We start from the raw sequence: 22,975 nt of genomic DNA on the forward strand, positions 1-22,975 counted from the left end.
ATTTGAAATAAGAATGAAGGAAAAATATGTCAAAGGAAAAATGGAAGCAAGAAAGGATCTCAAAGGTCAAAGATCAGTCTGATTTCATATCCTGACAATGCAAATCCTCCATGGCAGTGTTCATGAAGGGTTTCAAGAACAGTATCCTTGTAAATGAAGATTAACGTCTCCTTCTGGTTTAAGCAATGGTAGAGATGTTTGTGTAAAAAATAGAAAATTCTTTGTCCAGAAATTGTACACTTTGGAAAAACTGCAATCAAATGAAGAGAGACAGGATGAGCAGTGGTGCTGCATGAGAACTATGTCATGAACAATGCATGGTATGTCAGCTATTCCATCCACATGGCTTGTGTTTGGGACAGATTAATATCTGAATTAAGCTGCAGAAGGAGCAAATAAAGGCAAACACAGAGGATGAGGAAAGAGGGTTGATGAGTTGCAAACAAGGGAACCAAGTGATTGGAAGACAATGCCACAAACAAGCAAAACTCAGAAGTTTGGGCATGAGGGCAATGGCATTTATAGCCTCTCAATACAATTTTTTCTCAGGGTTTTTCAAGGTCAGCCTCCTAAACAGCCAAAGGTATCACTGCAGGGACTGCATGTTCAGGAAACACCACAGAGATTGTCATGAACCAGTATCTCTGTAATTTATCTAACTGCACAGTGCAGTGATCCAGTAAATAGGTGTTGACAATAGGTTTTGCAGTGAACAGCAAGGGTGTGCTTTCTTTATCAGTTTAAACTGATCTAGTACCACATTCCCACCAAAAGTAACAGTTGTGCCTGGCCTGTCCTGCCTTTGGCTGTGCTCTCCAACTAGATTGCCTAGGTCAGATCACCAAATATCAAGATTTAATTCACTGCAAGTCTCATAATCAAAAGGACTGAAGCAAAGCACGTGGAGAAAAAAAATATTCCAGGTAGACCAAGTCCATTCCATTGCCAGAGCGTGTTTGAGTGGTTTACATCAGTCAGGGAACCAGCTCTTTCAAGTTAGCACCTTAATTTAGTAACAATTGGAACCAAAAAAACCCTCAAAAACCAATATTTTAACCTCTCTCTAAATTCAGTCTTATTGTTATAAGTGATTGTTATTAGTAATTTCCCTGTCCTAACAGCTACAGTGTTCTTAATACAAGAGGTGTCCCACAGGATTTCAATTGAAAGGATTTTCTAATACTTAGAAGGAACCATCTATGGCCTTTCTGAGAGTGTCCAAAGTTTCTTGAAGTAGTATTACATTAGCTTTTCTTTCATCTACAAATCACATTTTGTTCAGATCTCTACATGCATACGTATGGGAAAGGCTAGTAAAAACATAATTTGGTATATATGGGTGATTTGCCAATTATTACCAATTCATGTCCTTTTCCATATGGAGCATCTTTGTCTGATATTAACACTTTTTTCATATAAATGGTCTTTGATATCTTTCAGGCACTTTTGGGAAGGGTAAAATTTGAGGATAGGATTTGAATGACAGGAACTATTGTCGCTTGAGGTTTAAAAGAAGCTGTCTGACCCCCAAAGTAGTCAAAAGTGCTCCAGTACTTTAATCATCACTGCACTGGACTCACTCCAGTGAACCATAATGTTTTTGTACTGGGTGATCCAGAACTGGACACAGTACTCCAGATGTGGCCTCACCAACACTGAAGAGAAAAAGGATCCTCTTCCTCATCCTGCTGGCAATGCTCTTACTAATGCAGCCCAGGAAGCTGCTGCCTTTTTTGCCATGAAGGGTGTCTTGGCAGCTCATGATCATCTGGTTTTCCATTTTCTGAAAACTTTCACTCCAAGGACCTTTTAAGCAAAGCAACTTTCCAGCCAGCATGTCCCCAGCATGTACTGGTGCTTGGGGTTATTCCTCCACAGATATAAGGGCTTGCCTTTACCATTGCTGAAGCTGAAATTCCTCTCTGCCCTGCTCTCCATCTTGTTTCAGTCCCTCTGAATGGCAGCACAACCACTGGCACGCCAGCCAGTCTGCCCAGTTTGTACCAGCTGTGAACCTGCTGCAGGTGCACTGGGCCCCTTCATCCTGATCACTCATAAATATGGAGAGCAGTATCAGCCCCAGCACTAAGCCCTGGCATACAGCACTGTGCCTTTACCAGATTAGATTCAACCTTCTAAAGCACTTGTGACCATCCCGCTTCTTGTGATGAAAGCCAATTTCTCTTCTCCCTAAGCAGCATATACACCATATAAATTGCTACTACCCAGAGGGAAGACCAAGCCAGAATTAATAACTTTGAAAAGAAGCCCATGCTTTCTCTCTTTAATTATATAGATCTTCTTTTTATGCGACAGCATTAACCTGCTTCCTTCCTCATTTTGTCCCATTCTTGCCACATCTCATCTCTGACAACCATGCAGCAAAAAATTAAGGGCTTCCATGAACCTTTCATTTAATAACAAACAAGAAGGAAGGAGGTAATCACCCATACATTGGCAACTCTATAATTATAAAGTCAATTAAATGTAAACCATCTTCACTACTGCCTTCTAAATAATTTCTTGTAATTACTAAAATGTACTGATTTATTTTCATTCTTCAGTTTTGACAGAAATTACTATTAAAAAGTTTGCAAAAAGAAAGAATATTAGAAGTCCAAAATCCAAAATTCATACACAGGAAGATGTTTAAATGTAAGCATAAATTTGTATTAGAAGCAAAGGAGATGAACATAATAAATAGGCATGTTTTATTGCAGTATTTCCACTGAGGTATTTAATCAGTTGCAGTTTTATGTAAGTACTAGAGAAGTTGTTCCGTGATCAACATCCAAGTTAATCAGAGTACAGATGTACTGTATCTCATTAGCAATAGTACTATGGAAGGTAAAATAACTGCTTTGATTTATCAACAAGGTACAGAATATGCATTCAGGTAAATATATGACCACATACTAGAAGCAGACTTCATAGATAGTATGCAGATGAGTGAAACTTTAAGCACTATTTATGTGTTTTAATTCCACAGTAAATTTAATGTATGTATAATAAAAATATTAGTTTACTGAGCTTAAATATGGTCGTGTACAAAATTAAAGTTCCACATAACAAGCTTTCTCTGCAGTTGTCCTGAAAAGTGTGCCACCGTACAACTGGGAGGAGTCTCAATTCTGGCCCCTGGGCCATTCATGCAGTCTCTGATCCCAAGGTGGCCACACGTCCTTTCTATTACTTTCTCATCAATTTGCAGTTAATGGAGTGGTCCTTAGTCAATACCTTGAGGAAATGGTGGTGAGCACCCACCTGTCTCCAGTTCCAGATGGGTAGAGTTCAGAATAAGGCTCCTGCAAGCCAGATGTAAGGCATTCTCTGCCCTCAGTAATTCTGCACTGACTACTCCTAGGTGACTGCACAAAGGGAAAGGGAATTTCAGGTGGCTCCACAACCAGGGATCTCTGGCTCCATGCATTATTTAAGGCAGGCAGAGACAGCCTGACTCAGATTTGAGTGTAAAGTGGCAGACAAGTCACTGGTGTGGTGAGGTCACATATCCTCTGGTTATATCTGACCTCCCTCAAACTTCTTTAATTTTATTGTTGAGACCTTCGAAAGTTCTATCCATAAATTCAGGGAGAAAGTTCAGATTAAGACCAAGAAAAGTGCAAGTTCTGAAATCATCATAAAGCAACACCAAACACAAGGGATTAGATTAATCCCTTGGAACAGACACAAGGAAATATCTGCTCACCTCTCTCAGTGGATAGCGATTTTCAGTAAACATACCTAGGCATGTCCAGGTATGAATTTTTACAGATCTTGGACTGGGATGTGCCCCAGCTATTGTTGCCCCTGCCTCCTAGCCCCATGCTGTGCCTTCAAGTCTCAGCAGCCATTCCATTTTGTAACACTGAAGCTTCAAAGAAGGATCAGACTTGAGAGCTTCTGCTGTTTCAGAATCACTCAGTGTAATAGACAGAAAAATCTGTGAAGGGTTTATTCATTATTTCTGGCACCACAAGATGAATTTTCAGGAGGCTGCTCAAGCTGTATGGACAGATGTATTACTTTAATATTAATATTAGAGGAAGAGCAGTGCCCTTACTTCTGACTGCAGGTCCTTGCACCTTCCTCTGAAGCATCTCCCTCCAGGCTCCATCAGAAGCAAATTACTGTCCTGGATGGTGGGTAGGTCTAATCTAATGTGTCCATGACTCTCTAAAGGAAAACATTAAAAGCAGAAGTTTGCTTCTTCCTACCACCCTTTGCAACAGAAAAGAGCAATTCAAACCAAGATATTGCCATTGAAATGTTACAAATATTGAAGCAGGGTTACCCCTTATTTTTAAGTGTGATAATTTATTTAATTCATTTAATTTTCTACACTCTCTCAAAAAAAAAATCATTTTTTCATCCAAATACTCATTAGTGCAAAGATCACAGGACAGGATTATATAGACAAGTCTGAAGAGGAGACATAGTGCTAATTTAATTTAATCATCTATTAAGTATTTACATAAATACAGTCCTCTAAGGAAATAAGCTTTTATTTTGCCAAGAGCAGTTCCTTGAAAGATGATATGGCAAGAAACTGTAAACATATTATTACAAAAGATTATTTAGAAGTAAAAGTACTAATTTTAATTATATTGGATAATACTGACGCTTCACATTCTTTCAAAAATTCATTTATTCTGCTTGCACCAGTTGATAGATGCTTTAAGACACAGGCAGTAGGTTTTTCTCCTGTAACAAAGTCGTATGTTCCATCCCCTTGGTAAGACACACCCTCTCTGAAATAATACAAGACTCAGACAGTCTTCACCTGACTGGGTAAATGTAGAGAATAAAACAGCCCCTCACCTTACTATGATCCAAGACAAGAACAGCTGCTTCCAGAGGGGTGGGACTTTCTCACAGACCCCACATACAGACTCTGCCCTCTTCAAGGGCTGCCTTCTCTACTGCACTTACATCCACAGCAATCCCTTCCCTAGTTTACATTTCCTGCCAGATCATTTAAGGACTCAAACCAAAGCAAACTTATGCTTCAATGCAGGAAACTTGCTTTGAGGTTTAGGAGTTCAGGTAGCAACAGTATAATACAGTAGTACTGTTCACTTATACTTCCTCATGCATTTTCCATTAAAAACATTATTTAATTAATATTATTTCACAAATAAGGAGAATTTGACTGTAAATAAATTTTGATTTTGCTATTCAAGCAAGAAGGCTGCATAACAGAAACTGGTGTAAACTCGAAGGATTCTGTAGCTCAGAGTTCATAGCAATGTCCACAGTGGTAAAAGAGATACAGTATTTTAACAAGGAGGTTCTGCTAGAAAAGTACTGACCTATGCAGTCCTATGCACTTAGTCTTTTGAAAGATTAAACAAGTTGTTCTGTAAAATGAAATTTAAATCTAAAACTGGAACTGTAAAAAAACCCTCAGCCTGCCTGTTGACTCTACCCAGAAAAATGTAAATTCTGTAGGAAGATCACTGTATTTGGAGTTCCCTACTGACATACATATATGCCTCTGTAGAGGTATCTGCATGGCTTGAAGCAACTAGCTTGGTGTCTGCCTCACATCTAAACTGGGAGAGGAGTATCCAGGTGACCTAAAAGGAGTTTGGTGAACTACAGGTTTTCAGGGTGGCTTAATGCAGCAGTCAGTGCTGGGCACATAATACACCAGAGGAGATGCAGAAGCTTTATTATAAAACAAATGTTATCACAGCTGGTGTAGTACGAAGGGGCCTCTCTTGTTTTACTCAGAGCTTATGACATGTTGTTTCATTTGTGATTGGTACCCTGATTTTACCCAGGGAAAGGTGGCCACAGCTGTGCTGCCTCCTACCTGTTAAACCAGAGTTTACGATGCTCTCCTCAACCAAGGACATGGCAGTTTCTTAGTCCGGGCATTATCTCATCCATATTTTGCACATGCTGAAAGTGAAAGCACAATGGAAATGCAAGAGTTCAAGCCGTTTTCCTAAAGAAAATGTTCAAACTACAAATTCTGGAACAGGAGGTTTCATCTTCCCACACATCAGACACCAGGAGAAATAACCATCCTGTGTTTTTCAGATGGTGCCTGTGGTACAGCTAAGAGTTATTTAGCTGTTTTGCTTTTTATAACCATACATATCATTCCAATTTTGTCTTAGAACCTGAAAATTATTTAAAACATCACTTGTCCTCTCTGTGTATGCTTGCATCTGTCCATAAGCCTCCTGCTACATTTGACAAGGTAAATCCACAAGTTGTGTCTTCAGCTCTTTTCAACCTCCTGAAAAATTACAAATTTCATAGTCTATCACAAAATCTCTCTTTTTTTTTTCATCCTGCAACACCATCAAGTTTTTGAATCCTCCATTTGTGTTACTAAAAAGTTATGATTGTTATAAATTGTGAAAGGTGCTTTATACCCTGAACTATATGGGGAAAGACTATCCAGATGAGTCCAGCTCAGAGCTTCCAGGTGTTTTAGCCATCCCCTTCTAGTCTGCATCCTGAGCATGCACTTTTGCCTGTGAGCATAATGAATGTCTCTTAATTATTGTGGTCCTTTTTATTCACATGCATTCATTTGTCTTCAGTTAACAAGAGAACTACCACCAAAAAATGCATCCACAAGAGGGATTCTGAGAGTTAAACCAAATAACTGACACTCGTGTTTCTGCACAGATCATGCAGCAAAGGCCATATAGAGACTTGACAGACTTTATTCTGAGAACGGGTGCTTTTTATAAAAGTGATATTTAATCTTACACGTGCTTATTTGTACTGCAGATTCCCTGAAAAGAGAGAGCGACACCGAACTGCCGTTCTGGGTTCTAGAACATACGCACAGCTCGCTGCAATGTGCACTTTGAGCACTAGGTGGAAACAGAGCAATGAAAATAAGACCCGTTATCGACCCTTCAGCGCAAGAAATGGAAGAGCTTTTCTCAACAAACGTGACAGATCCCAGAAGGGAGGAATGGCAGCTAAAATCCACTTCATTTTGTTGGGGGGCTTCTGTCATTCTCTCTTCTTTCACACAAGAATAAACGAAAATATTATCCTTGGTCTTCTTAAAATTGATTTTTAATTTCTTGCTTTAAATTTTGGGATATCTTTATTCACAGTGCTCTGATACATTTCTGTTGGGTATTCTTCAAATATTTCCATGGAAATTAGGCACATAGCAATCTTTCCTCTATTGCTATTGCAGTTTTGCAAAATTTTATGCTGAATATATACTGCTGCTTTTGTCTGCTCCCATTTCCTTGTTATAGATTCTAAGCAAACAAAATAGTGAAAATAGAAATGTAATGTTTTCCTTTCACTTGCTTATGCAACAAGAAAATCAGAGCTAGAAAAGTTACCCTAATTTTGTTCCTTTTATCAGACAGTTCTAGGAGACTCTATCATAATGTTTTTTGGGGTTTTTTTTTCATCTCAGGAAAGAGAACTGGAACAATATTTAGCTTTGGATGGCAGCCATATTTTATATATTATGTTGCTTGCGGAAAACTTGGCTACAGAAAAGTCTGTATGCAACTGCAGCAAAAGCTCACAGAAATGAGGAGAAATGATGTGGCATTACACTGGAAACCACAAAGCAGAAGTGAGACACACCACAGCAGTTCTGGTCCAAGCATTCGTGGTCAGGATGGGACACCCAGGCCTTCTCATGTTACTTCCAAGATCAATAGTGTAAGACCATCCATTTGAAAGGATATAGTCATGATTTATGCAGCCTCAAAAGAGCCTGACCTGGTCATCCCTCACCCTTTCAGCTCTGTCTGCAGAGCCTGAAAGGTCTGGGTTAAGAAGCTGGTACAACAGCAAGGGACATCTCTAGTTTTATTTGGAGTGCATGACATGCTGTTTTGTTTGTGACTGCTACCCTATTTCATTTTCACTTCTTCCAAATTCTTCTTTTTTTTTCTTTCTTTAGCTAAAACATTGGTGATTACCAATAAGCTGCTCAATTTCATTATGCATGTTTGCCCAAGTTCTGCATCTATGCCCACCTTTTAACCAAGAAAAGGCCAGACCACTCATATCTCAAGCCAATTTTACAAACTGAAGCAGATTTCAACTGCCTGAGGTGACTTAGTCAATCGGTTCAGATGCCAGAGCAAGTACTCATACTGATGGAATTCAAATCAAAAGCTGAACTGAACTTGAAACCTGTTGAAGCTTGGGGGTAACTAAGACCATTGTTCCAGATCCAAGAAAATATAATCTTCTATCTACTGGGTAAATATATTCAATAAGTTAGTTTAAATTATTTCAAACACATTTTCTAAACTCTGTAGGAACAAATCTAAGCTAAACTCAAAGAGCTAATATCAGATAGGTGCAAAAACCTCCTGTCCACAATCCTGAAGGAAGTTTGTGCATGATGTGTACAATGAAGGTTAGATAGGTCAAGACATTAATGCAATTATAAAGTAAAGCCTTAGGTTGTGTAAAGGTTTTGAGGAATTCAGTGCCAGTTGCCATTAATTTAAACCTGACATTTGGTACTGTATATTTCCTCAAAGATTTTTGAAAATAGTTTAAAAAAATAAATAAATTCCATTGGACAAATAGTGTCTACTTTGTCCTTTGTCCCTCATGAGGTGGTCATCCCAATCCTTATAATTATGTTTATCTTTTAGAGAAGACACACATTAAATAGCATGAAAATCTCCTTGCAATATAATAAGAGTGTCACTCATCCTTTACTTACAACTGAAAGGTGATGAATTCCTAAATAAAGTACAGGAATTGTTAAACACATCTTTAAGAGGTTCTTGTGTACATTCACTAACATCTCTGCTTGAAATAGTGTCAGAAGATACTGGCATGCATTCAATTTATCCTATTTTTCCAAATCTGCTAAATATTTAGAGAGTGGATTTTGTATCAATAGGACTTTTTAGTAGTCTAGCTACATGACTGAACAGTTTCATGACATCAACTTAAAGAATTCACATGTTGGTTCTGAAATAAGAAGGAAAAAAGTACTTTTCAGAACAGTCAGAGCCCATGTTACAGATAGCAGGAGTACAGGGGAAATTCTACTCTTAAATTAAACAGAGATTATATGGAAAATGGTGCAAGTCAAGCACAGATGTTCTTTTTTTATTTCAAATTCATTCCCATTTAAAGTTCCTCAGGTAAGCTTATTGCTACAACACGGACTTACCAATTTTGGCACTGAAGACTGTAGCTCAGGAGAGCTGTCCAGATGCAGAAACTTCCACTGCTCACAAAGCCTTCGAAGACTTGACCACTAAATAGAGGATGCCTGATGTGTTTCCAATTATTTCCAACAGCTAAAATCCCTTTTCCACCAAGATTCAAGTTTTCAGGCTAAAGCAGACTGGAAGTTTACCTCTGCTGTTATCTGCTTTTGCTGGCTGGCAGTTGCTGTTGGTGACTGGAAGTGTTACTAGGAGTGGTTTTGGCTCTGAATAGGAGAGCTGTGAGTCAACATGTGGGATAAATCCAGACATGCCCAGCTTTCCTCCTGCTCTGTAAACACAGGGATCTGATACAGAAATCTGACTTTGAAGCACTTCAGATGCATTAAGTGTATCACTGCCTCTCTGACACATAAAGACTGGCTTCATACTCAGCCCAACAGTCATGTGGCACAGGTTCTTTTTTGAGGCACTTGAAATTGCAATGACTTCCCTGCCTGCAAGGTCAAGCATGAGTGATAAGCATCAAAAGTGAGATCCTGGCTGCTGTAAAGCCAAGGGAAAAAACCCATTGATCTCAAGAGAATAATGGCAGTGCCTCAAGACACTGCAGATCACTTTGGAGGAGACTTCCCTCAGAACCCAGTTTTTTCCTCTCTATTGTACTGTTCTGGCCACTTCTTTAAATCTTCTGCATCTGGAGCCAGTATCTTCTACCAGAAAACCCCTCATGACAAATTTCCTTGTTTCCTGTCCTGTTTCCTCAAACAGGCTGCTTTTATATTCTTGTTTGTTTTGACCAAGTGAAATTCCAGCTAATAGTGTTATCTGGAATATTTACATACTAATTTTTTATTTTCTGGGTGAGTAGCTGTGTTAAAGCAAGAGTCATTCAGCTGAGTTCTTTAGAGTATGTCTTTTTGCTATACATCAGGAGGATAGCAATTGCTTTCCTGGGTTTAATATCACACATACCACACAAGTCTTGGCAGTGGAGAATATCTTCTGCAGACAGACTGGATTTTAAGCAGGTGACCAGCAGTAAGATATATTTATTCATAGAAGCTACTACTAATTGACACAGTAAAAATGGAATTTCATATATGGAATGTTAAATAAATATAAATATATTCAATAGACAAACTGCTACTGTGCTTTTGCATGGGAGGACATCAGGAATTTGTGTTTCAAATGTTTAGAAATAAGGTGGTCATAGACAGAAACAGACATATATGGCTATATTCTTTGCAGTCTCTGCCTAATCCTGCTATCTCAAATAAGCAGAATGAACAGATATAAACACAGTTTTCAAAATGTTTATTAAGAAAATTCAAGGAGAAAAGAAGACAGAAAGAAATAAGAAGATTGACTCAAGTGAAGTCAGGATTCCTCCATGAGTGGCTACTTACATCACCTACTTATCCACTTATGAATCTGTGCATTTTCATCCCTAAAATATTTTAGGATTAAAAATAACTGTTTGCTCTTTACTCTGACATCCTGTAAAGGTCATTGGCATCCTGTAAACTGTGAACTGCTCTGAATTTTGTTTATATTAGAATGCATTTTTGTAAGGTAAAGTGGATAATATAATTTATCAGCCACTGTACATTTATCACAGATAGCAGAAAACTGGTTCCTTGCAGTGATGTTAAATCTGCAACCCAGGTAGTTCCAGAATCCGTATGCAGGGCATAAAAAAATTTGCTCATTACTCAAATTAGACCATCAAACTGGCAGGGCATGAAAGAATTCTCAAATGGTTCTCAGATAATTTTCCACTATCCTTTAACACTGTAAAATTTATTTGCTATTGGATCTTTGAGTAAACAGCTATAGGTTAATCTCTCCGTTAGTCAACAAAAAGTTTGACAGCACTTGATTAAAATGTAAGCATCTTAGATGCAGAGCTGCTTGTAAGGCATATTTAGAAGCTGAAGACTTACCTAAAGCAAAAAGCAGTTTATCTATGTGGCTTGCTTAGCTTTTGGATGCTGGTCTCCCTCTTGGTAACTAAAACAACTGAAAGCAGTTAGTTATGAGCTCTGCATACACAGGTGTGCACATGCATGAACATACTCATATTTAATTGTCTTTACATCAAATTTCTCTTAGCAGTCTTGGCTTTCATAAACTGTAATGATATCATACAACCAAATAGACCAGTATCTGACAATACTCAGTGAGCAGCACTGAAAATACCACTTATATAATAATACATTAGGTTGATACAACTCTTTCCTATTGAGATAGTTCATAACTGAAAATTTCTTAGAATATTTAGCATACGCCATCATAAAATCACAGTGAATCATTAAGTAGCAGCCCTAAGAGCATTTTAATATGACAAGAGTGTATTTAATGTCAGTTAACAATGAGTGTAACTCTAAAAATATACACTGTCTGTGTTTTTTGGATAGTAATTCAGGACGTGTTAATTTTGTAATGTCAGTCCTCTGTCACCCCATCAGAACCTTTGATTCAGTGCCCTGTGCAAAGTGGCACAAGTTCAAGAGCATATCAAGGAGTGGAGAGCTTAAAGCACACACAGTCACTTACAAGTATTATCATGCACTCAGAATAATTGCTACTAAAAAAAGCCAGGGGCTATCAAGCAACATTTTAATCTTAATTCAGAGTAACTACAGTGTAATAAGCCCCTCTCTGCTGTTTCTAACTGGAGATTCTTAAAAATACTTTCCTTTCCAGCTGAAATTACAGGAACTATTGAGGAATTCTCATTGACTGGTGCTTCCTCAAAGTACAGGAAATCACAACAGACTTTCAGTTACAAGTAGACACAACTCCTTTTTCATTGTTCTATTTAGATTAATTCATTTAGATGGTTTTTAGATAAACAATCCAAAACCAAGCTGAATTTTGACTGAGAACATATCTTCTCATAGCTGTGCTTTAAATAGAAGCCTATTTGACTTCAGATTTGGCACATGAAAAAGGAAATCTTGTCTTACTACACACAATATATAGAAGTGTAACTTGTATTTTAGGAATTCAGTTTGTAGCATTTTGTGTTAACCTACTGTACTGTACCTTCTATCACTCTAGAGAAGACAAATAATAAAAATGCATGTTGTATATAAATTGATATCGACTGCTTTTGGTCTTGAATAAAGAAATCACAAAATCATGCCATCCATTACAATGCAGTATGGACACATGAAACTTTAAGAGAAAAAAAATTGAAAACTCCCAGTGGTGCAATTGTTTCATTCATAGAAGGTAGCTCAGCAAATCTGTTCTTCAGAATTGAAATGACACATCCTAAACTATTCCAAGACATCGAGGATGAATGCCAGTCTTATAGACGGCAAGAAATTCTTGTAAAGTCTACTGTGAACAAATCCAGGGCTGGTAGCTAAACCAGAAGGAAATATAACACAATTACTCCCAGTGCTCTCATGAGGCCTTTCTCAGAACCATAACAATGAGAAGTAAAGCTGTGCATCACTCTTCTCATTAATTAACCCGCTTCTTTCTACAGGTGCGACATAAGAAAAAACAAAATTATGGAGACATGAACTGTCACCAGTTCTCTGAGCTTCATTGTGCAGAGGGGCTGCATGGGAAAAGCCCTTTATTCACCAGGTAGCAGGGAGAAATGCCTGTCTCTTGCTGGGCCAGAAAAGAGCACGCAGGCAAGCAGACAAAGAAGTCAGCTGGTCACTCCAGCTTCACAGAACCGGTGATCTCACCCTCTCCTCCCACTAGGACAGAGAAAAGAGCTGCTACAATTTGACTGATTGGTTTTATTTTATTACCTACTCTCCTGATATTTAAGAGAAGTTCACGCCCAGTTCTTGATCACTTAAATTCATTTTAAATTATTGGACGCAAGCCAGCTGATGATGACAGAGTTTGGGATTTTCATCTCCCTATATGAAAAGGAAAACAGTGCTGGACAGTTACATCAGTGCTTTTTAGCAAGGCATTAATAAATCTTGTGGATGTTACTGATACTGATGATTACTCACAAGCAATACTTGAGAGCTCAAATTCCTGAAAAGAATCAAGTGCCTTAAATATGTATTTCAATGATTATTTATGTATTGAGGATGTCTGCCTTCTCTATACTGATGACATGAAATTAATTCATAATTTATAGAAATACTTTGGAAATGCTTTGCTTGATTCAAAGTTATGTTTGTATAAAAGTAGTATGAGTATGAATGGAATAAGCTTCATTTTGAGAATCTTTTTCTCATGAACAGATGCCAAGGTTTATTCATTGTCATTTAATAGCAGAGTTTAAATTTGTCTCATAAGTAACAAAAAATATTGGTAAAAAAATGCTGCTTCTCACTGCCATGGAAAATAGCAACACTATTTTTATGGCTGGACTGATTATCTATAGAACCAAAAAATGGATACCAAAAAAAATCTACATGCCCCAATTCTACACATGTGATTAAACTATTTCAGAACTGTGTCCCCTGACCTACCTTGTCATTTTGCACACTGGCAAACTGCTGAAAAAAACACATTTGATATAGTTTGGTTCCTGTGATTCTTCCTTGCTTTGTGGTTTTATACTCATCCCTGGATGTTCTGCAACCCTGCTTTTCTATTTCTTTAAGTGAAAGCTGCTGTTTTGATCATCTCTAGCATGTGCCAAGACATAAGACAGATGCTTCAATGGTGCAGTTGTGCATCCTCAGAAGGAAACTTAATACTGGAGAAAAAATTACCTCTGCACTCAAGATTAAAGAAAGGATTTACTCTTCCTTTGGTTATTTTCCTGCTGCAGGCAAAGTGAAACTGTGTCTGCAAATGGCCAGGAGATTCCCCCTCTTCTCAGCAGCAGGGAATAGCAGCTTGGGCTGGATTGCCCAGATTTGCAAACGCAGGAAACCACCTACAAACAGCTCTCAGGAATGCAAAATGTGCAATGAAACATGTGGCAACACTGAATGATTAATAGATACATCACAGGTTACACAACTAAGTGGTAAAACAGCCAGCTTAACAGAGGGACAGCTTATAGAATGCCTTCACTTTTAAAAATTTAGGGAAGGAAGGAAAGAAGGGAGGAAGCAAAGGAGGGAGAAAGGGAATAGAAGGCAAGGGAATGGAAGTGGAAGAAAATATAAAAAAAAGGGAGAGGGATGGTGGAAAAACTTTGATTTTTTCATATATGTTGTTTTATAGAATTTTTTTTAATTTCCTGATGAACTGCATGAGTAAATAAAAGGATTATACTAGAGCATCACAGAAGTTCTACAAAACAGCCTCCACAATTTACATATTCTGAGTTTATTTTTGTTTTAACAGTTTTTGCTGTAGTAGAAATCTGTGCTCCATCTCTTTCCCATCCCCTAAAGTTTTTCTGACATAATCACCAGGACTGTGTTAACAATCCAGAATGACTCGGTCATGTTCTTCTGCCAAATCAAGCCCAACTGTTCCAAATCAAGCTGGAACTCCGTGGTTTCAGTTAGACACTTCAAATATGTCCTTCTGAAAATAAACATTATCCCTTATTTCCTATGATCAGATGAGAAGAGCCACATCTTAAAAGAGTCTTGAAATTTCTGAGATACCAAAATAGTGATGTTTATTGGTCCAAGAAAATCCCCTGTAAATAATTATCCAGAGTTAACAGTTTAAATATAACCATGGGTTTATACCAGAAATAACATTTATTGATACATCCATCTTGCTGTTACATTTTTGTACCAACAAAATGACCCTCTCCAATCACCAGGTATGCAATCTCTTTCAGAAAGGAACAAGATGAAAAATAAACCCATTCACTTTTTTAACAGGGCTCTGTCATCCTTTCTTCTAAATCTCAGAGGTATTTATACTTATACAAGAGCCAGTTACAGTTCATCATGTTGCTCCAGCTCTACATTTGTAGCAGCACAATGCCATTAGTCATTTCCAGAACCATAGCTATTAGAGATTGAAGTGACCTTTAATGTCATCACATCCTACCCCGATTCCTACTATCCATGGCAACAGACTAATGTCAAACACACAATTATGACTTCACTGCAAAGTGTAGCAACAGAGAAGCTGATTTCTAGTTTTAAGATGAATTTCAGAAGTAAGAGGCTTCTGCCATCCAAATCAGTGAAAGTTATCTGTATTCCATTTGTAAGTTGTTCAATAGTCAAAGTATTTCTAACCACCCACCTCGCACTGGTACCTAAATAAAAAATTTATTCTTTTTGGCACAGGAGAGAAAATTAAAATGGCCACATCATGCAAAAATTGGTGTTTGATCCAGGAATCTTTCTAACAAAGGACAGCTTTTTTATAATGTAGAGTGGACAGGGTTTTTCTGTCTTCCTTACCCCAATCAAAGCCTGAAGGCTCCTGTATTGCAGGGATGGAGTATGTACAGGCCCATATCCATTTTATATAATATGGACTCCAGTGCAAAGCAGTTCACAGTTACATCCCCCATCCCCCTGCTGGAACCACCCTGCTCCACATCAGACTAAAATAACACATCTGCAATGCAAGGTGTTGGAACCTGGGATAAACACAAGGTTCACCAACATTGAAGTGTAAATATACTTCTGGAGATGAGTAGTCTCTACCTGCTGCACATATCTGGGTGTGCATGTGGCTGAAATGCATCACTGTGTGAAGATATTGCAGCTTGCTTTAGTCTAATTGCAATACAATGCAGTTTCAATGTGGCACTACACTTTTGGGAATTATCCCTTCCTTGGAGGTGGGAATACTCACCCTGGGCCACTGCCATGCTAACACAGCCACATCTACTGCTTGTAGGAGCAGAGCTGATGGTCCTACAGGGATATTTACTGGGCCAAACCTGCCCATTCCAAGTGCATTGTGCTTCACTGAAGCTCACTGGAGAGTTTGCTCAGTATAAACATGATATCTTAACATAATAGAAACAATAATCAAGCCTCCTTTATTTGTGGTTAATGACATTCCTGCAGCAAAGTTGCTTGGCTTGCAAGAGTTCAAACACCAAGAGTAATCACATCAAGATCATTTATCAAGAATGAGATGTGTGACTCAATTTTGTTGCTGGACCTCGGTCTCTAATGGGATTTAAAGGACATTTCAGAAATAATTAAAACCCTCACAATTATCATAGAGAGTTAGAGTCCTATGACATCTCACCTCTGATATAAACCCACAGGCTATTGCAGCTAGAGACATATGATAATATAGCACTAGGCAAGTGCAAAATGCCTAAAAATGTACTCAGACAAGGTCATGTGTGAAAGGGAAATTATTTTGTCATGAAGAAGATTCATTTCCCACTGACATTCCAGTGATCAAACAGAACAAAAGAGATATATTCTTAATTTGTGTCTATTCAGACAAATTCATACTGAAATAAAAGGATACCCTTAATTTCTCTTCAAAAGGACTGAACAGGACTACATAAGGGCTTACTTAAGGAGTTGGCTCAGAGCTTTGTAAAATGTAGTGTTGGGAAACCACTGAGCATCTGTGGTTTTATATTTCAGGGATGATGCAAGGTTTTTCAACCTTTAAATTACAGCTTGTGCAAGCAATACTCTGTTATTTAAAAGATTTGCAGATGTGTCCATCTCCAAGGTAATGGGCATTGCATTTCTGTCATTCAAAAGGCTGTGATTCAAAATAAATCTAAGAATGAATGAATCCAATCCTCTCCTTCTCTAAAAGCTTCTAAACACTACTTGGAGGGATTCTAGCAGAGACTATAATAGATTTGTACACAGATACTCTTAAAGAGTTTACAGATAAAAGAAAGAATTTTCAATCTCTATTTTAGAGGGAGGGAGGGAGGGAGGGAGGGAGGGAGGGAGGAAGGAAGGAAGGAAGGAAGGAAGGAAGGAAGGAAGGAAGGAAGGAAGGAAGGAAGGAAGGAAGGAAGGAAGGAAGGAAGGAAGGAAGGAAGGAAGGAAGGAAGGAAGGAAGGAAGGAAGGAAGGAAGGAAGGAAGGAAGGAAGGAAGGAAGGAAGGAATATTTCTTTGACTATTGAACATAAGACATAAATAGCTGCATAGGTTTATGACTAATAATATCTGCAGTGATGAAAGCTAAAATAACAGTTGTTTCTCAGAAATAAAAGCTGATTTCAATGAAAGGAAATAATGTTACATGTGTACAATCACTGGGAAACACCGACTGGCATTTTCCCTTTTGACCTTACATGATGACAGTGTTACATTCCAATGGAAAACATTGTCAAGCCTCAGTTCAGCATAAAAACACTGAGGAAATTACTGTGTAGCAAAAAACAGAACTAAAAACTGTTCCAATATAAAAATAAAGTCATGCTTGGAGTGATCAGCATCTCTGAAAGCCTGTTTATTCTGTTGCCTGAAATCTGACAGGCCCATGATAAATTAAATGTACTACATTTAAAAGAAGTGTTTGGGGCAAACTAGAAACGCTTTGTTTTCTTTTTCACACTAGGACTCAGCTGACTTACATACCACATCACAAGATGCAAGGATGTGGCAACCCTGCCCTTCTTGCTGTGTGACAAAAACTTTTAAAAAAATAAAAAAGCTATGATAAAATTAGAAATTGAAATCTTTAAAGCTTAATATTATGCAAGATATTCTGTAATAGAGGAATTTTTTTTTTGCACTTTAGTTTCATGATTTGGAGTTTGTGGCTGTCAGTTTACAGAAATAAATCTCAGAGAGTCAGATTTGCGTGGGACTCATGTTCCGCCTCAGCTCTCATAATGCTCTCTTTGCATTGGGGTGGAAATATCAGGCTGTTAACCTGCTTTATCTGAAATAAAGAAATAATATCTTTTACTAGGAAACATGTAAGATTTTACCAGATTGTTGAAGGTGTTGGTTGAAACGAATCTTCTAAAAATTAACCTCCTTGCTGTGCTGTGTTGTTTTCCCTTCTGAAAAACTTTCAGACTCTGACCCCTGATAAATTTTTTATTTCCCAAAAGGGACAGACAATAAAGACACTGCTGGTAAAAAAGAAGCAACACTGTCCCTGTACAACAAAAGTCAGACTTCTCTCCCTTTTTCACAGTTTGGACAAGGATAGTGAAGAAATATTTTTGAGGGGGTCCCCCTGTGCTTGTATTGCTACTGCCTGGGCTGGGAGCAGAGAGATGAAGGTTTCCCACCACCTCCAGAGGAGACTTTGGATCCAGAAAGAGATCCAGGAGTATCTTAAAAAGCAGTCCACCTGGTTATGTCTATATTGGCAGACAGATGCATTGTGCTTTTACCTTTTCTGTTGTTAAAGAAGTAAAACAGTCCCTGGTATGAGGCCCTGACCAGTTCCCAAATAAATCTTCAGCTTAGCCCTAGAGTTAGAAAAAGCCATGCACTATTTCCCAATAGTTAGCTGGGATGTAGCAAACTTGTTTATGAGCCTTCAGTGGTAAGAACAAGACTAGTCCATGCCAGCTGGCCAGAGAGGACTGAAGCAAGGATCCTGGCACTGCTGTATTTGCAAGTACAGGGATAGCCCTGTCTTGATGAGACAAAATCTGTGGTGTTTACTACTAGGAATGGGATGAAATCAGCATGACTCCCAACATTAATAACACTTGTGGAAGAGCCAAGAGAGCCAGAGAGGTGAAAAACAGCTTATATCCTGAAGAACAGGAATGTTGATTTGAGTAGAGAGGAAAGCAGATGGAGTAAATGGATGAGCTGCTCAGAGAAGAGGGGGGACATAGGCTCCTCGCAGCACATTTTTGACATTAAAAGTCCAATGATTTTCTTTTTTTTTTATTTCTCAGTGTTTGCAGATGTGTTCAATATTTTCAAGATTCAAAATTTTTTTTTGTGTTCCTTTGTATCTTGGTCAACTATATTTCAGGGCTTTGGGAGCTGTTGGCATTACAGCAAACCAAGATGAGCTTTCCATGTCATGGACTTTCGTTATAAATCCAAAATGCTGAGTAAACTCCCTCAAATTTCCCAATTCTTTTAGACAAACTATTGTGAGGTATAAAAGACTCATCAAACTGAATGGAAAGGAGCAAGTGCACATCTCCTAAATTATCATGCTTTATAATATTTTCAAATGGATTTTCTATCTGTACACAAAGCTGACCATCAAGTTCAGTAGCAAAAATAAGCCCTCTTCATTAATTTGAATTTACTGGTTAGGTTCACTACCTCTGCAGTAAGAAGTCAGATTGACACATTTTAATAATTGCTTTGTGTTGGAGGAGGGAGTGGTAATTTTATATCATTACCCCTTTTGGAGATTATTGCCAAGGTTAAAAACCTGTTTCTATCACCTTTAAAACTACTTTGAAACAAATAAGGATTATTTCAATTGCACTTGTAAAGGAAAAAAACCTCATTTAGACTCATCAGCTTTAAATTCCTTTCCTTTATCATTCTTAATACAACAAAGTCAAAAGAGGCTATTAAACACTATTTCTTCTTTAGGAATTCATTAAGATAGATTAAATGCTAGGTTTTGACTATCTCATTTAATTAGAAGATGAATTTAGTTTTGGTACCACTAAAGCATATTTATAGCTGTTTTAGGTAGTTATTAATTTAAACCCCAAACCAGCAAAGATTTTGCATGTCCCTGAGCCCAAAATGATGTGAGTATTTTCCTTTTACATAGAGCGTGCTGAATTGAATGTTGATTTTATCTGCCATCTACTTTTGCTGAAGTTTCATTTCCTGTATGAACCTGTTCTGCAATGGCATTTTCTCTGATAAATAACACACTAGATTCTAATGAAAAACAGGAGATCATCTTACAGCATTTCTTACTGCCTTATGAAATTGTTGTTTCACCCATTACCTCCTTACCACATCTTCATTATACTGCCACACCCATATAAAAATTTATGACAACAACATACAGAATACACAAATTTAAGGAATATAGGGACCCCCAAGCAAATTTTGTTTCCAGCGAGAGTCACAAGAAATTAACAATATAATGGAGATACCTTGAAAGGTTTGCTAAGATGGTCAGAGGAGAGAAAAGTCTTGTTGTCCTGGTTTGCCAGTGCCACTTGCTGTGGCATCTGCTGTCTAGGTGGCAGCACTGCTTTGAACTCGTCTCTACAGGGATGTCTTCCCACTGCAGCACGGGGCAGAGCTAATCCTGACAAGTCTAAATCAGCTAATGATTTCACACCACAGGAAGCCAAGTTGTGGAATGATGACAGACTGCAATGTGCCAAGTGCCACAGACACACCAGGGATGTGCATGTGAAGAGAAAGACGAACAGAGGCTTCCTCCAGAGCTGATCTGTTTTCTTTCCACCTAAAAGAGCCTGGGGTGGAAGCAGTATTGAGAATGAATATGTGGCTCTGTATCCAACATTGCAAGAGCAAGTCTGCTTTATGTGCCCTACCCCCAAAATCACACAGACTCACCAATCACCTACTTGTTTGGCATTAATTTGCTTTATGAGGATCAGCTTAACATACGTATCTCAAGTGTCACACCAACCATAACCTGATACCTTCCATCTGCTTCACCTCCACAAAGATCCCAATCCAGTACATGATCTAAAAATAATATAATCTGCAATAAAGTGAGGTTCCATAAAAATAGCAAATGGGCTTTGTAATTTTTCTTTATGTACCTCTAAAGGCAAAGGTGATGGTGTTACCCACTCTGTGTCAAATTATACAAATATTAGGACACTCACCAGGACCTGGAACATATTCCAGCTTTTGTCCTGAACCTGATGGAGACTCAAATCCACATCTCTCCTCTCTGAAAATGTAATCTAATTATGGGGCTACAAGTCATGCAGAGAAACGAATAAATGGCAGAATTATATAGTGCCACAGCTCCAGAAACAGAAGGAAGGAGCATGTGAACCCAAAGCTGACTGGTAGAGAAAGGATTAATCTAGGATGTGAAGAAGATGGGGCTGAGCTCTCCAGCAGCAGAGATCTGAATCTTAGTTTATCAATGTTTGAGCATGAGCTGAAATTATAAAGGAAAAAGCAAAGAGAACAACTCCATGTTATGATTTGAACTTTTAAAATTAAAAGTGTGCCCACCCTGAAGGAAAAAAAACCTGTCTTCAGGAGGAGGCTTTTAGTAGTACATCACAAGTAGAAAAAGGCTTTGTAAAAGCAGCAAGGCACAGAAAGACTCAGAGCACAGGCTGCCAATTCAGATGCTGTACTTGGCTTGGTGGTGCCATACCATGAAGTGCTAGTCAGTCTGGCTTTCAGTGCACACTATCACCCTTGGGAAAGGAATGGAAAATCTACACCACCTTTTTATGGCTGCAAAGGCATCAAGGAACTCTTGAACCACAGCACAATGAGGGAAGTTTGCTTTCTGCTCCCTCCTAACTTTCCTTCAGCCAAGACAGAAAGAAAGTGCAGAGCCTTGTTCTTCCCCTCAAAGCTGACTTGGTGAACCTTCTGTTGAGCACTTAGGGAACTTGTTCCCTTCACAAAGCATGCAGGCACCACAAAGTGTTCTCCCCACTCAATTAATGTTTTTTCTTATCTAATTTTATCCTAGATTTTCTGCCTTTTAAAGCACAGATATAATGTCCCTGAATAATAAAATCAGGGGTATTATCAGCTATTTATTTTTATACTGGTATTAAAAACGCATGTGCTGGGTTTGAATCTTATTAAATTATTTCTCTACAAGTTTGGTATTTACATTCTAGAGGCGCATGGGGAAATATTGTAAATATTTATAGTACTCTGGATGAGGAGACTTGAAAATTAGCAGAAAGAAGGTTTCCATACTGCAGTGAAGACTGTGAACATTTGCTTTCCTAGATGAGATGTGCCTATTTTCACTTTGAAGTCTTGCCAGGTGTTAAGACTGAGTTAAAGCACCTGGCAAACATGAGTTCTGCTACATCTGAGCTGTCAGTTGGGCCTGCTCCTGTTGCCCACGTGCACATGCTGGATCCTTCATGGAGCAACTTGGTATCCACCCAGTTAAACCTGGAAATGACTCAATGATAAAACCAGCTCAGGGCCTGCTCCAATAAGCATTATGGGTGGAAGCAAGCCAGCTCCCATCACCTCCACCTGGCCCAGCCTTCCAACCCCTTCCTAGCAGGCAGTGAGCTGTCATAATACACAACTCCTTATGCAAACACACCCTTGGCATCCTGCACACATACACCAGTGTTTAAGATGCCTGGGAGTAAGTGGCTGCAAGGGATAGCTGCTGCATCTGTCATATCCTAGTGCTATAGATAGGGCCAGGCTGCTCGAGGGGGCGTGCAGCAAGTTGTAGAACACAATTCCCTGATTGAAGAAGTGGGAATCCATCCTTAGAGCAGGTGGTGGGACCAGCACAGACACAATCATCCTTTCCCTGCTGAATCCTTTCAGACAGAGGTTGTGTGCAAGCCAAACCCAGAGAAGCTGCAACTGAGAAAAGTCTGGTTATGCCAACTACTGAAGCTTATTTGAAGTTCATTTCCTTCTAAGTCTCAGCTTGAGAACTAGTATCAGCCAGTCATGCACTGCATGCCCTACTTACTTTACTTACTTGCCTATTTTTTGAGGGGGTTGTTGTTTGTTTTTCTTTTAACCACTGATAAAGCCAGTGCTGAATGCTGTAGATCAGGTTTGGTTAACCAGCATTGCCCTGGAGCTTCGTGCTGTGTACAGATTCCTGCATCATGCACACCCTACTTTTTCTTGTTTGGTGACTCCTCCCAGATTCATTGTCCACTTTCACCCCAATGACTGTTTCTATTTTCTGTCCTTCTTGTGGTTCTGTCCAGATGCTTTATTATCTGCATTTTGTAGAATCTGTAAACAATTTTGTTATTTTTATCTACTTTTATTTTTATTTGGGTTTTTGGTGTTTTGGTTTTGTTTTCCTTTTCTTTATATCAGCTCTGTGATTACCTGAAACCTATTGCACAAGA

The 22,975-nt window shown here is 38.5% G+C and overlaps 1 protein-coding gene and 1 long non-coding RNA gene across 2 annotated transcripts in view; one reads left to right on the plus strand and one right to left on the minus strand.

The window, feature by feature from the left end:
* LOC139591858 (uncharacterized) overlaps positions 1–7,043 on the plus strand; it is a 36,958-nt gene extending 29,915 nt beyond the window's left edge. Inside the window, exon 2 of the long non-coding RNA XR_011679782.1 lies at positions 6,754–7,043. This is a non-coding gene — a long non-coding RNA (uncharacterized lncRNA). The remainder of the gene's footprint in view (positions 1–6,753) is intronic.
* SCEL (sciellin) overlaps positions 1–9,440 on the minus strand; it is a 68,577-nt gene extending 59,137 nt beyond the window's left edge. Inside the window, exon 1 of the mRNA XM_071431019.1 lies at positions 9,146–9,440. The gene's annotated coding sequence lies outside the window, so the exon portion shown is untranslated. The remainder of the gene's footprint in view (positions 1–9,145) is intronic.
* Positions 9,441–22,975: the final 13,535 nt, after the last annotated feature.

The sequence above is a fragment of the Agelaius tricolor genome, unplaced genomic scaffold, assembly GCF_023055355.1.
Source record: "Agelaius tricolor isolate 1412-34295 unplaced genomic scaffold, bAgeTri1.0.p SCAF_7, whole genome shotgun sequence".
Lineage (NCBI taxonomy): Eukaryota > Metazoa > Chordata > Aves > Passeriformes > Icteridae > Agelaius > Agelaius tricolor.